This window comes from Ictidomys tridecemlineatus, chromosome 9 (assembly GCF_052094955.1).
Source record: "Ictidomys tridecemlineatus isolate mIctTri1 chromosome 9, mIctTri1.hap1, whole genome shotgun sequence".
Taxonomy (NCBI): domain Eukaryota; kingdom Metazoa; phylum Chordata; class Mammalia; order Rodentia; family Sciuridae; genus Ictidomys; species Ictidomys tridecemlineatus.
This window is the reverse complement of record NC_135485.1, coordinates 46,428,768-46,442,339: the sequence shown is the minus strand read 5'-3', so window position 1 is coordinate 46,442,339 and position 13,572 is coordinate 46,428,768. Positions and strand designations below refer to the sequence as shown.

The 13,572-nt window shown below is 31.7% G+C and overlaps 1 non-coding gene across 1 annotated transcript; it reads right to left on the bottom strand.

Annotated features, from left to right (window-relative positions):
- Positions 1–2,933: 2,933 nt before the first annotated feature.
- Trnav-cac (transfer RNA valine (anticodon CAC)) lies at positions 2,934–3,006 on the bottom strand. The gene has a single exon. It is a non-coding gene; the product is annotated as a tRNA-Val (tRNA).
- Between the last annotated feature and the right edge of the window lie 10,566 nt (positions 3,007–13,572).

Here is a 13,572-nt window from a genome sequence, read left to right as displayed (position 1 = left end):
ATGTATAGATCTAAAAGAAAAAGGTCATCAATATTGTTATGACTTATGCTGATTAGCATATGTAATTTAAGCAACCAATTATTCACATATTAAACTGCTACTAATACATATTTGGAAAACTTTTGAAATCTCTTCTGAATCTTTCCACTTAACAAAAATTTTATTGAGACAAGAAAATAGTATTTCTGATGGTCCTTTACACTGTGCTTTAAGAGATTTTAGAAGTAACTTACTAACCTTATTATGACAATAAAATTGCATCATAACTGACATAATTCCAAACATACCTGTTTTTAAAATAACTACAGCCCAAGCTATGTTCTAAAGGGTTACTATTTTTACTCCTTATAAAAAGGTGATGTTTCTGTTGACACATGGAAGTCTTATGTTTATTTTCAATTTTATCACATCTCATCAATAGGTTATTACTGACAGTCACTTGTCTCTCAATATGATGTCAACAAATTCAGAATATTGTGTTTTGTAAAATAAAAGTATGCAATTTGCCTTTATGGTGAACAATTCTTTTAAGGACTATATGTAGGTCACAAGTAAAATGTAGGGCTGTACAGTTTTTCATGACAATGACATTTCAAAAAATATAATAATATTTTACAATTTAAATGTCTTTTATTATAATACTGAACACATTCAATATTTGTTCCTACACAGTTGAAATAAGCTGAAAGTTTGTGCAATAGTAAGGGCAACAGTGACAAACACTACCAATGCAAAGCAAGCATGGAATGAGTAAGAATCTCAATTACAAGCCATATATTATGCTGTAAAACATTAATGCTCTTGTGATTTAGATAAAAATTTGATTACCTTCTAATATTTCTCCCTGTGCTTCTTTAGAATGCATAATAAACACCAAGAGGTAGGCATCTGCCTTCTCAACTTACCGACATTCTGACAAAATCACGGAGCTATTTGATCTCTGTTACAACTACAAAATACAACAGGAAAAAATAGCAGATTTCCTTAAAGGAGTACTCAAAAGGCTTGATCTGTTCCCCCTTGGCTATAGATAATGTGCAGGTGACTTACCATGACTATCATATTTTCATGTCTAAATCAGCCTTTTACTTGACCTTCCCCAGAAAACTGAGCTGTATGCCAGGAACATACAGGGAAATAGCTTTTCACTAGGTGTCACCCATGTTTTCCTATCTTGGGGCTCATACTATTTCATTATCTTTTACCTCTTTCTTACCAATTTCAGTTCTTCTCCAGATCCTTCCCTCCAATGCTCCCAACCTGTTACCCTTTCTGCATTTTCATTTCCATGCACTGGAACTATTTTCATAACATATGTGGCCTGTTCCATTTTACAGGACTATGGGAATCTGCCCTTTATCTCCCTCCATTTTAACAGAAAGAATCATGACTTGTTCATATTTGTATTATTTTAACATACCTGAATAGATTGTATGGTTGAAAGATTTGTTGAATTTAAATTTTGCTCATTATTGATAATCTTTTTTCACTAACAAAAAAAGTTTGGTTTCCTAATGGCCCTAGATGTGTAATAAGTAAAAAAAAAAAAAAATCACTTATAAATTTCTTAGCTTTCTGCCAGTCTAAAATCAAGAAAAATATTATTTTTTTACTTATGTATATTTTTATAATTTGTTTTGTTTATATTAATAGTTTTTTATATTATATTAGTGTTTTTAAAACATTCAACAATTTTTAAAACTATAGCTGTAATTATTTACCTAGATAAGTTACACTTAACAAAATAAACCACACTTTTATAATAATTTGAAACACAAAGGAAAAGAATTTATAAAGCCCCTTAATTACAGAAGTAAATGCCCCCGTATTTACACACAATGAGAGAAACATTCTGCACTATAAATAATCAGTTACTAAGCATTGGTAAGTTCAGTGCACAATTTTTCTAGTTATTCAGGCAAATAAAATAAATAGACCCTGAACTTGACTTTCCAGAGACCTTACAAAACTCTGGAAGATAATGATGTACTTTTAAAGCCATTCAATAAGCATTCAGCCACATTTCTTTTTTGAAATAAGCTTTTTCCAATTAAACTAGAGAAGTGAAAATGGGTTTATGCATTTATTTGTTGTGATAACCCCATATGTCAGAGTTATGGCATACAATTGCAGCTAATACAAAGAAATAAAGACTAGCTTAAGGGCATTTTTTCTGATGTATAATTTTATGATTATAATAATATTTCTTTATTAGAATCTTGTGTTGTTTGTTGATTGAAAGTACATTAAATTATGAATGGACATTGAAAACTTTGCCCTAGACTTTAAAATGGGTTGTTACAAAATGCTTCACCAACATGAGTATTGAATTCACCCAATTACTTTAGAAATACATAGAAAAATATAATCTTTAAAAAATTCACTTCTTTAAATCTTCTTTAAATGGTACATTTTTATTTACTGCATTACTGTTTATTGACTTCTAACTTCTGAAGTCAACAACTAACAGTTTGAAATGTATAAACATATGAATATGAATGTGTTGTCTAGTCTCAACACTAAAATTCAGTTCTCCTTGTCAAGGTTATCAAATGTTTATTTTACCAGGAAAAACTAATTTTTTTCAATATGAGCAGTTCATTTTTTGGCATCTTTAACCATTACATAACCTAAAGTGAGGCTATAGAGTATTCACTACTCCAAATAATAGATGTGAGTTCTAAAACAATAATTACAACAAAGGAAATTTGTTCCACACTAATGTGCCTGTCCAAAAAGGAATATTCTTAGAAATATTGGTGATTATATAACAAGGATTCATAAAGCTACATTAAGTGCTTATGTTCTTTTTTTTAAATTTTGGTTATAGGGATTGGGATGTTTTACCTCTGAGCTACATCCCCAATCCTTTTTTTTTTTTTTTTTTTTTTTGAGACATAGTCTCACTAAATTGGTGAGAGTCTCATTAAGTTTGGTGGTGCTGGGGATTGAACCCAGGACCTTGTGCATGTGAGGCAAACACTCTACCAACTGAGCTATATCCCCAGCCCCAAGCGCCTATGTTCTATAGTTACTAAAAGTAATTTATGTTCTTACACAAGTGCTTCAGCTTGTTTCAATTCTGAAGAAGGTAAAGTGTCCAATATGAAAAAGATGAGCATATTATCCTCCTTTCTCAATGAAAATTCTGTAACATTTGGAAATGTATGTAGAGATTTTGTTCCAGTGGGAAACATCAGTAACCTGTCTTGGGCTTGTTATACTTGTACATTAATTTATCCATTAAATGTTGAGTGCATAATATATGACAATTGCAGGGATTAACCCTGAAGATAAATTCTGTTACACGTAACACCAAATCTAGTGGAGAAGATAAGTACAGGGGTCACGAATGTGTGCAGATTACTTGAAAGGGAAGAAAGGGTAGCTATTCCAAAACTGGCTTGATTAAGAATGGTTTCCCAAAAGGAGTGACTGTTAGGCTGAATTTCAGGGGATGAATAAAGATTATTTAGACTCAGAAAGGAGAAAAATTAAAAAAGCATTCCTGAAATAAGAGACAGTAAATGCTAATAAGGCAAGCAGCTTATGTCTGGGAGAAAGCAATGAAATAATATAGATAATATCTGGCAGTGATAAGAGCCAGATATTTGGGGTTTGGAATTATAAAATGCAAAGTACCACATGACCAGATATGTACCTGAGGAAAAAAATCAGACAGTATGTAATGTCGACCATTGAATATTATGTGTAGTGCCTGTAAAATGGTAGTCAAAACATTGGAAAGACACTTGGTCACTCTGTATAGTGTGAATTTGAGTGAGACAAAGAGAAACCAGAAAGACTGCTGAAACAGAAAAAAGTAAAATAATGCCACATATGACCTTTCCCTGCATTCTTTCCTGTTCCTTCTCCCAATGGCTCCATTGCAGCCACACTGGTCTCTGTGGCTTTTCCTGAACACAGCCATGTTTCTTCATCCTGAAACGCTTTTCTTTTGATTATTTCCAAGGCATTCTCCTGAACATCATTTAGGGTACTGTCCAAATTTCACCTACCATACAGCCTATAAAATAGCCTCTCCCTGTCTATTATCCCTTCCACATCATTCTTCTTCCCTTTAGTAACTGGATTTTTTGCATAGCTCTTGTCACTGCCAGATATTATCTATATTATTTATTGTCTGTGTTCACCTACTAGAATGTAATTTCAATGAAAGAAGGAACCATTGTTTGATTCATCACCCTATCTCTAAAATCTGGAATAGTGTATGATATGTAAATGTCATTCAATGACTATTACTGAGTCAATGGATGATAATGATAATAAGAATAACTGGAATTATCTACTAAGAACTTACTGTGTGTCAGATGCTGGCCTATGTTCTTCATATATATGGTGCTAATTAATCATAACCTGAGATGTTATTATTTTTACAACTATTCCCATTAATAAACACAGCCATGATTTTGAAAAGTGTTTATTTATTTATTTATAACTGAAGAGTGAACTCTGGAGCACTTTGAACTGAGCTATATGCCCCACCCTTTCTATATTTTACTTTTAGACAGAATCTGACTAAGTTGTTGAGGCCTGCCTTGAATTTGTGATACTCCTGTCTCAGCATCTTGAGTAGCTAGGATTAGAGGTGATCACCACTGAACCAAGATTAAAGTTCTAAGAAAGTGTTTACAATGAAAGATTAGAAGAAATAGAATTTAAAAATTCATAGAGATAAATTTGGCAAGATTTAGTGAGTATGAGAAAAGTTAAGGTTAATGACCAAGTTTCCCATTTGGGGACCTTCTTGCCATCAACTCAGAATCATCAGGTCAGAAAGGGAAGACACTTTAAGTAGCAAATGTTATAGTCAATATTGGCACATGTAGAAAAAGCAACTTACTATTAAATAACACCAACTTTAACCATCTGTTTACTTTTATCCTATTGTTAAAATTTATTTTTATTTTAATTATGAAATTAATAATTGTTGCAAAAATATTTCCAGTTATAATAGAAACAATTGCTATAGACAAATAGGGATTGTAATAAGCTTTAGTTAAAGATATATTAACAGGACTTGTTTATACTTCTAAAGAAAAGGCAGGTATTTCAATTAGAGAATAAAAGGGGGAAAATTCAAGTCAGCAGAAAAATTAAATTTTCTCAAGTCCACATGCTTCTCCTTTTGAGTCAGTTTCATTGATTATGTTTTTATTGTAGCGTATTAAAAATCCCTTATTTCTAGAAAAGTAATATTAATTTTTTTTCTTCAGTTGATTATTTTTTCTAATTAAGGATATTGATTTATTGTGACATTGTGTAATTCTCTCTTTTTATGTTTTGCCTAAATTTAAAAGAAAATAAAACAGCATAGGCTGGTAAATTTCAAAATGGTTCTATTCCATAAAATGGTGCCTTTGTATGCATTTAATGTTATTTCACCTTAAAGCATACACTTATAACATGAAAGCTAGCCATAGGACAAGTTACTATATGAATTCAAATTATCACTTCAACTACAAGAAAACTTTTAACATAGGTCATCTGGTAACTAAAGATTTTTGGAATTCCTGTTAGTTTTACAGCAACTATTTCCAAATTTTCTTCCATTATTCTCAGAATTAATAAAGCTACACATCAAATGCACGATTCTCTTGTCTAGCATATTGGCCGATACCTGTATCTAGTGATACGCTAGAGTTCTTCCCAGTTCCACATTTGTAGATTGAAATCAGTTTGAATAGGAGTATTTGTCCCAAGGCAATTACCAAATATAAAGCAGATTTGTGGTAACATGTGTGTATACACTCCTCTCTGTTTCTTTTTTCCTAAAGAACTGGTTGTTAAATATTTACTACCTTATAGTAAATATACCTTATAGTAAATAGCTTATTCCACTATTGATCATTCAAAGACTCCAGCACAAATATTTGCAAGTTAAAGTAGATGATATAATGTGATGTTAGTAAAAAAGAAAAAAATCTTTCCAATGTCTCACAAAATTGGACACATGTAATAGCAGATTAATTGAGGTGTCAAAATCAGTAAAAAACAGTCGCACTTAGCTAAACTAAAATACACAAGCAAGTTTAAAGGACTCACATATAATGTTCTGTCAACTGATGACTTTATAGAAACAATTTCATTCAACAAAAGCGGAAGTTGTGTGCAGGCATGCTTTTTCTATCTGGGGACCTCTAGTCCATGCAGCTTTGTAATTTATGTCTTAATACTGGAAGTAAGTTTCCTCTTTTTCCCTAGAGTCTCTTTTATTTCAAAATCATTTCCAGATATCTCTGCATAAAATTATCATCAATGACCAAAAACCACCAGTGATTTGAAAGGCCTAAACAAGCTTCTATTATTTAAATTAAAAAATCTCAACGTTAAAGTAAAGGACACATAACAATAGGATTTATTAAGTGTGCCAGTGTTTAAAGCATCATGACTTGATTATTTTTTCTAATTAAGGATATTGTATTATTGTGACATTGTTGTATTGCATGTTATCACACTGAATCTTCACATTAAGATGAAGTCTATTACCATATTTAATTTCACATATGAAAACAATGGCTTAGAGCAATTGTATTGGACAGAGAACAATACCTTTATAAAAGTCTTGGATTATTATTGGAATTAAGTCTAAGACCCCAGACTTCCTCCTCTGGTCTGTTTGCCTAATCTGCCCTAACATTCTCTTTGAAAAGCAACTTGAGAGAAATGTAAAAAATAAATACATAAATAAATCTATTTGAAAAATGTTATTGTTATAATGACAATTTCCTTCACATGTCCCCAAAATTGATCTCAAAGGCTTAACATTCCAACAGAATCTTTAGATCCTACCTGAGGGCAGTTAATCGTTCCTGTATATAAAGTATAAAATTGAGTACATATTTAGAGAATATATTTTACAGGTCAAAATAAAAATTGACTCTGTTTATTAATAGAAAGAGCACTGGTTTTAAGGTTATATCTTAATGAAGTTTCTTGTTCTATCAGCAAGGTGGGCTTTGGGATTATGGGAAAATTAGGCTCACCAGTTCCCATGTGTACCACAGGTATAAGAGTTAGATGAAATTTCATAACAGCCTCTAGAACATACTTGGGTCAGATGTAAGGGTCAATAACAGGTTAATATTATTGTTCTTACTGAAAGATGAGTCAGAATCATACAAAAATAGAAATATCAGTATTAATTTCTTTTCAAAAAACAACTTGCAATTGAAGCAACAATAATAATCATAGATTTGATTTCAATAATCTTTCACTAATTTTGTTTTGTTTTCTGATTAAACTACAAATGGAAGCTCAAGACAGAAAAAAAAATCAGGGGATAAGAAAGAAAGAACTAGCTAGTTCTACATTACTCTAAAATTGCTACAATTTCCCTGGAAAATTATGACAAAAATGAGAATAATTCTGCTAATTCAAATCATAATCAATTATTTTAAAGCCTGTATAATGTACCAACATTAAGGATTCTGTGAACATTAAGGACATTATTTTCAAAATTAGTAAGGAATAAAGATTGAGGCAGGCCTGGTATTTGTCAAGTAAAAGATTCAGAACATTCTCCTTCTATGTTAACAAATAAAGTTTAATTTATTGGACGAATAGTTAAGTGTAAAAGTGGTAAATTATAAATCTTGTGGGACAAGAAAAGAAGTTATTATTATAATGACACTTTCCTTCACATGTCCCCAAAATTGATCTCAAGGTTTAACATCCTGACAGATTCTTTTGGTCCTACCCAAGGGCCGTTAATCATTCCTGTTGGAGAGCAGCACTGTTGCTGCCCCTCTGCGGGCACTTGTTGAGTCATGTCAGCATCTGCAAGCATCACTAGCTTTGCTTGTTGGTTCCCTTTTCACATTGAAGCAATGAACTGAGGGTGAAAGCAAAGCGACTCTTGATAATTGGCAAGATATATTCAAGACTCGGAAACCTGCTTCCTGGATTAAAACATCCATCAATGTCTCAATCACCCTCCCCATCTGTCTCTCCTTCATTTATAAAACAACTTGAAAACATGAGGATCTGAGAAGCAAGAATTTTCTGACTCTTCAAGATTTAGAAGCTAAACAATGTAATTCAAAGAACAATATTTTAGTTTCTTTTTCTCTCGTCACTGAAATCATTTTAAGTGAAATAGAATTGTGATAACGAAATATTCACTCCACATAATTTTAGTTTACTGTTTAATATCATGTATTTTTTATAGAAGACATAATAAGGGACTCATAAAATGTTTGGATTTTTTTCTATGGTTACAAATCAGAAGCAAAACAATATAATTTTATGAATCTTAAAGATTACAGGAGACATTCACGACCGTGCTGTATCATCATAATACTCATGTGCGTGCACACACACACACACACACACACACACACTCACAACTTTCTTTATGAGAATAAAGGAAATTTTCAAAAGTGTCATGTGGCCAAAATGATCATTTTCCTAGAAGGACTATCTTTGAGTACTATCTTTTCAAACAAATTTATTCTCATTTGTGTTACTGTATTTATAGAGAAAGTAAAATGCATTTCAGTATTCTCACCTCGTTTTGGTGTGCATTTTTTCTCTTGACCTTTACCATGCACAAAGTATTTTTATAAATGCCATTGCTATGATCATCACAACCATTTAGGAGAAGGCAGGTTGTGGATGATTCCTCCCACTCTACAGATAATGAATTTGTGTTTTAGACAGTCACATGGCTATGTAGGGGATAGATCAGCCAATACTTTTGATTCACATATTACTGAGGATATTGCTTTATTCAATGATCAGTTAAGCTACAGTGACCTTTGAAAACGTTTATAATGTCAAAAAATGACAAAATATTTAAAGAATAAGACAATTTAACATTTCAAAACAAGAATGTGTCAGGCACTGAATGAGATACCTGTAAGATAGTAAAATAAAATTCACATAGTCAACATTTTAAGGGTCAAAAATGATATAACTGATATTTTAAAAAAATAATCACAACAAAACCTACTAAAGAAAATACAACTACATGGGACATTTTTCATCCTGGCCAGACTTGAGATCCTAGAACATGAGAGAGCTTAAAACATGATTTCTGAAATGCCAATTCAATGATTTGACTTTTTTCTAGATGATAGAAAACAAATGAATAAATGTAAGAGGAGACAAACATAATAAGACTTGCCTTTTGAAAATTCATATTGGTACTAATATTGAGAATAGATAGGAGGGACAGGAGACAGCAGGGAAGTTCGGCTTTTAAAATCTAAAGGACATGGAAGGGAGATGAAATAGATAACAAAAACAAAAAAGGGAAAAAGATTTACTTAATGAGAGTCAATTAAATATTAAAAATTTGCAATGACTTTCCAAAATTCTATAGAAAAAAAAATGTTCCTTTCAACAAAACAGGTATATATGATAAACTGAAAGCCTTCTGGGAATACATTAGAGCAAGGGTGTTTCATGTTATCTGGTCACTCTTTGAGTTCAAAAGGCTTTGGGACATGGAATCACAATCCCCAATGAAAAGCTAAATAAACAAGCAAAAGAATCACTAAGAGACTGACTTTAACAGAAGTAACTACACACTTTTAAATCTAATAATCAGTTCCGACATTTTTCTCAGGACTTTTTGTTAAAGAAAAGGAAAGAAGTTCATTAAGTACTTTTAGCCAGAGTCCTCAAGTGAAAAAGTACTGTTCTCTTTTAAATTCACCTTTTTTTTCCATCAAAGTCTATCATTGAAAATACTAAATCCATTAGAGTAGAGAGGAGTCAATGCTTTAGGACAGTTTTTCTAAGAATGTATTTGTTAAAAGACAGATTTGGACACGTGGAAAATATGAATTAATATTTTACAACTTTCCTTAATAGAATTAGTGAGGACTAATGGGTGACAAATGAGGGATGGTTTTTCCTTTATCATAAAAGATTTAAATTTGCAACATTTGATTCTTAAAGAACAGAAAGGTAAAGGGTCCATCTATCATTATCACTAAGATGCCAAGTAAAAAATTGAAAAGCTATCAGTTACTGGATCTTTCATGAAACCAATTAAGACAGAGCAAATTTTCTCTGCATTTCCTCTCCACTCCAGAACCTCAAAAGACCCAATTTATCTTATATGTATCTGTGTTAATACATATAAGAAAGTCCATGGGATTGAAATTATTTGTTGCTTAGAAAAACACTATACAAAACATTATTTAACTTATATAGTATAAAACAATTATCTCAAAGAGAAAAGTATGGTCGCTTTTCAATAGGTAACAGGTTATAATAATTTTTAATTTAAGGGTACTATTACCTCTCCATTGTATTAGACATCAGCTAGCTTTATATTTCCATTAAAATACAAATACAAAGTAGAATTAAAGCATAATCATGTAAAGCAGACTATTACATATTACACAGACAAATAAGAGAATCACACCCTCTGGGACAGGAGTCCTCTGTGTTTCTCCTTTGCTATCAAAATAGTAAAACTTATTTTTCCTTTTTTTTCAAAACCTTGTCTTTGTTATTAGAGGGACATCAGGGATGAGGACCAAGCTCTTGTTAACACTCCCTTAAAAATAGCTATGAGATGGTCAATCTGACTTGTATTTTTTATTTCTGTTTTCCTCAAGCCCTATAGAACCAACTGCCTACAAGGTGTGTTAGCAACGGCCTATAATGGCAAATATTTGGGATACTGAGACATGAGGATGGCCAATTCAAGGTTATCCTAAAGGATGTAGCAAGACTATGTCTCATCTCAAAATTATATAAAAAGGGATGGAAATGTAGCTCAGTGATAGAGAACATGCTTAGAATATATGAGGCCCTGGGCTCAATCCCTAATATCACAAAGGAAAAAAAAAGCGGGGGGAGAAAACCAACCTGTTTTGCTTGACTTATCAGAATACTTAATTTGTTTTATGAAAAGAAGTGTTGCTTTATTCTAGAACAAATAATAAAGACAAATTGGGGGTGGGGATATGGCTCAGTGGTAAAGTTTCTACTTCTCATGCAACAAGAGTCCAGGTTCAATCCCCAACACCAACAAAATGAAATAAAACTAATTTTGGGGGAATCCTTGATTCTAGGAGTTAAATACCAGCCTATTGAACCCATCAAGACCTTGTATCAAAAGAGTAACAAAAATAAAGCAAAATAAAAGCTTTAGTTGAACATGGCGGTGCACATCTCTAATCCCAGTGACTCAGGAGGCTGAAGCAGGAGGATTGCCAGTTCAAAGCCAGTCTCAACTACTTAGCAAGTCCCTAAGCAACTTAGCAAGACCCTGTCTCAAAATAAAAAATAAAAAAGGTCTGGGGATATGGTTCAGTGGTCAGGCGCCCCTGGGTTCAATCCCTGATATAATAATAATAATAATTATTATTATTATTTAAAAGGAGAGTAGTGTCCTGAATGGAACTTATAGTTCAATATGTTATAAAGATGACTAGAAAATATACAATTTGGAAAACCCTCACTTTTTTTTTTAATAACTATACCCAATTAGAAAAAGAACACAGTAACTGGTTTCAAATTTAGTATCATAATAACTACTATAATCAAAAGTATTAATAAAGTTCTCTTTCTTACAAAGCTAAAATACAGGAGACCCAAATTTAAGCTTGTGTTTCAATGTAATTTATAATTTTAATTTATATAGATGAAGAAAAAATAAAAAGAGATAGTATGAAGCAAAGTTGTTGATACTTAAATTCCAAAACAAACTGAAAATGAAAGAGATTCACATGAGAATCCTGATCTGTATTATCATTGTATTTTTCATCATATACTTTACAGATGTCAAGTTTCATGATTCTATGTTATCCCCTTTCCTTTCTAGATTATTCCTATATTAATCTACATAACCAACTCAATCCCATATTGCAAGTCTTTGCTCAAAATTAGCTTTTCAGTACATAAATTAAATTCTCAAGTTTGGCTACACTTTCCTGCTTTATTGTCCATAATCCCTCTTACATGTGGAATTTTTTTCATAGTATTTGTCTCCACTTAACACACAATATATTTTACTTATTTATTATATGTATTTTATCTTCAATTTTTTCTAGCCTATCAACACCAAATATAACGATTTATTTTGCTGTTTTGTTTTGCTCACTGATGTATCTCATTTAGAATGGTTTCTGATAAATGTTATAAATATAAAATATTTACTTTTGAATGAGTATTATTAATTCAGTAATCCTTGCTTCCAAACTAAAAAAGTAAAAGAAAAAAAAATGCTGGGAATGTTACACAAAGGAGACATATCCAAAATAATAAAATCTCCCAAAGAATAAAATACACATACTAATCCATTCTAGAATTGTTACTTAGCTCCCAGTAGAATTAACAATAGCTACTTATGCAACATCACTTGGTATTTCCAGACATTTCCCCTTACTGAATAGCTTTTTGAAGCTTCTTTTCTTCTTTATATTTGGAGATTCTTTTATTTAATATGTCAATCTCTTATTCATATAGTTGTTCAGAGTACTTTTTGTTCAATAAAATATTAAAAGTATTTTCATGACAAGAACTGTGTGTTTGAGAGCAAAAGACATAAAGTTATAAAATGCTTTAGATATTCAAACTCAGAAATTCATATTCATCTATCTTTCCAACTAATCTATGAGATGTAAGACCAGTACTCTCTTTGGAATTGATGGAATTTACTTTTTTTTTTCACAGTGCTGTATTTCAGCCATGCATTTCCTTTACTTTAGAAGATAGCACATTGGGATGTGCTTGGCATTTATATAACACAGGGGAAGAGGAACATTTCAGATTGTTGGAGCCATTTACATTTAGAACTTCTCACCAAATAGAGCATTTAGAATGGCTATATTTCTCCTTATACCTGATCCCTTTCAAACTGGTTCAGTGTGTGTGTGTGTGTGTGTGTGTGTGTGTGTGTGTGTGTGTTTGGCCTGGAGGAAAGATTAGCTTCAGCTAAACCATGGACATATTTCTTAGAGAAACAAATGTTTCATAGAAGTCCCAGGCTGGCAGATTCCGAATCTCTTTATTCTCTGAAATCTGACAGAATTCAAGTTCAAAGAAATGTGAATATAGGCCCAGTTTGTTTTATTGAGAATAACTTAGAACTTGATCTGTGTCAAGCTTATCCGTAATAACTATGAACAATGAAATCTGAAATTACGAAGCAAACATTTCACTTTCATGAGTTCAGTTAAATGTACCTAACAAGTTTATAGATAAATGCATTTTATTTGTAATAAAGTACAATTTATTTAAAAGCAAGCATTCTCTCTGTTCCCAGAGAAAGAAAACATGAAAAGAAATTGCCCTAGCCCTGAAGAAACCTACTAGCTTTTTTTCAAACCGAAAAAAAAAATGGATTTATAGGAGATACAAAGAAGGGATAGTGGGACTAATGCTGATTATTGAGATGAATAAAGGCTTTATAAAGGAAATCCTTTACCACTTAATTTGGTAAAGCATTCTAGCTCCATTAAACAACATGAAAAATGCACACATTATGTTGTGAATATTCATATATGTCTAACTATCTGTGTAGGAACATAATACCCAATGTGATAATATTAAGAGGAGGGATTTTTAGGAAGTGATTAGTTCAAGTGG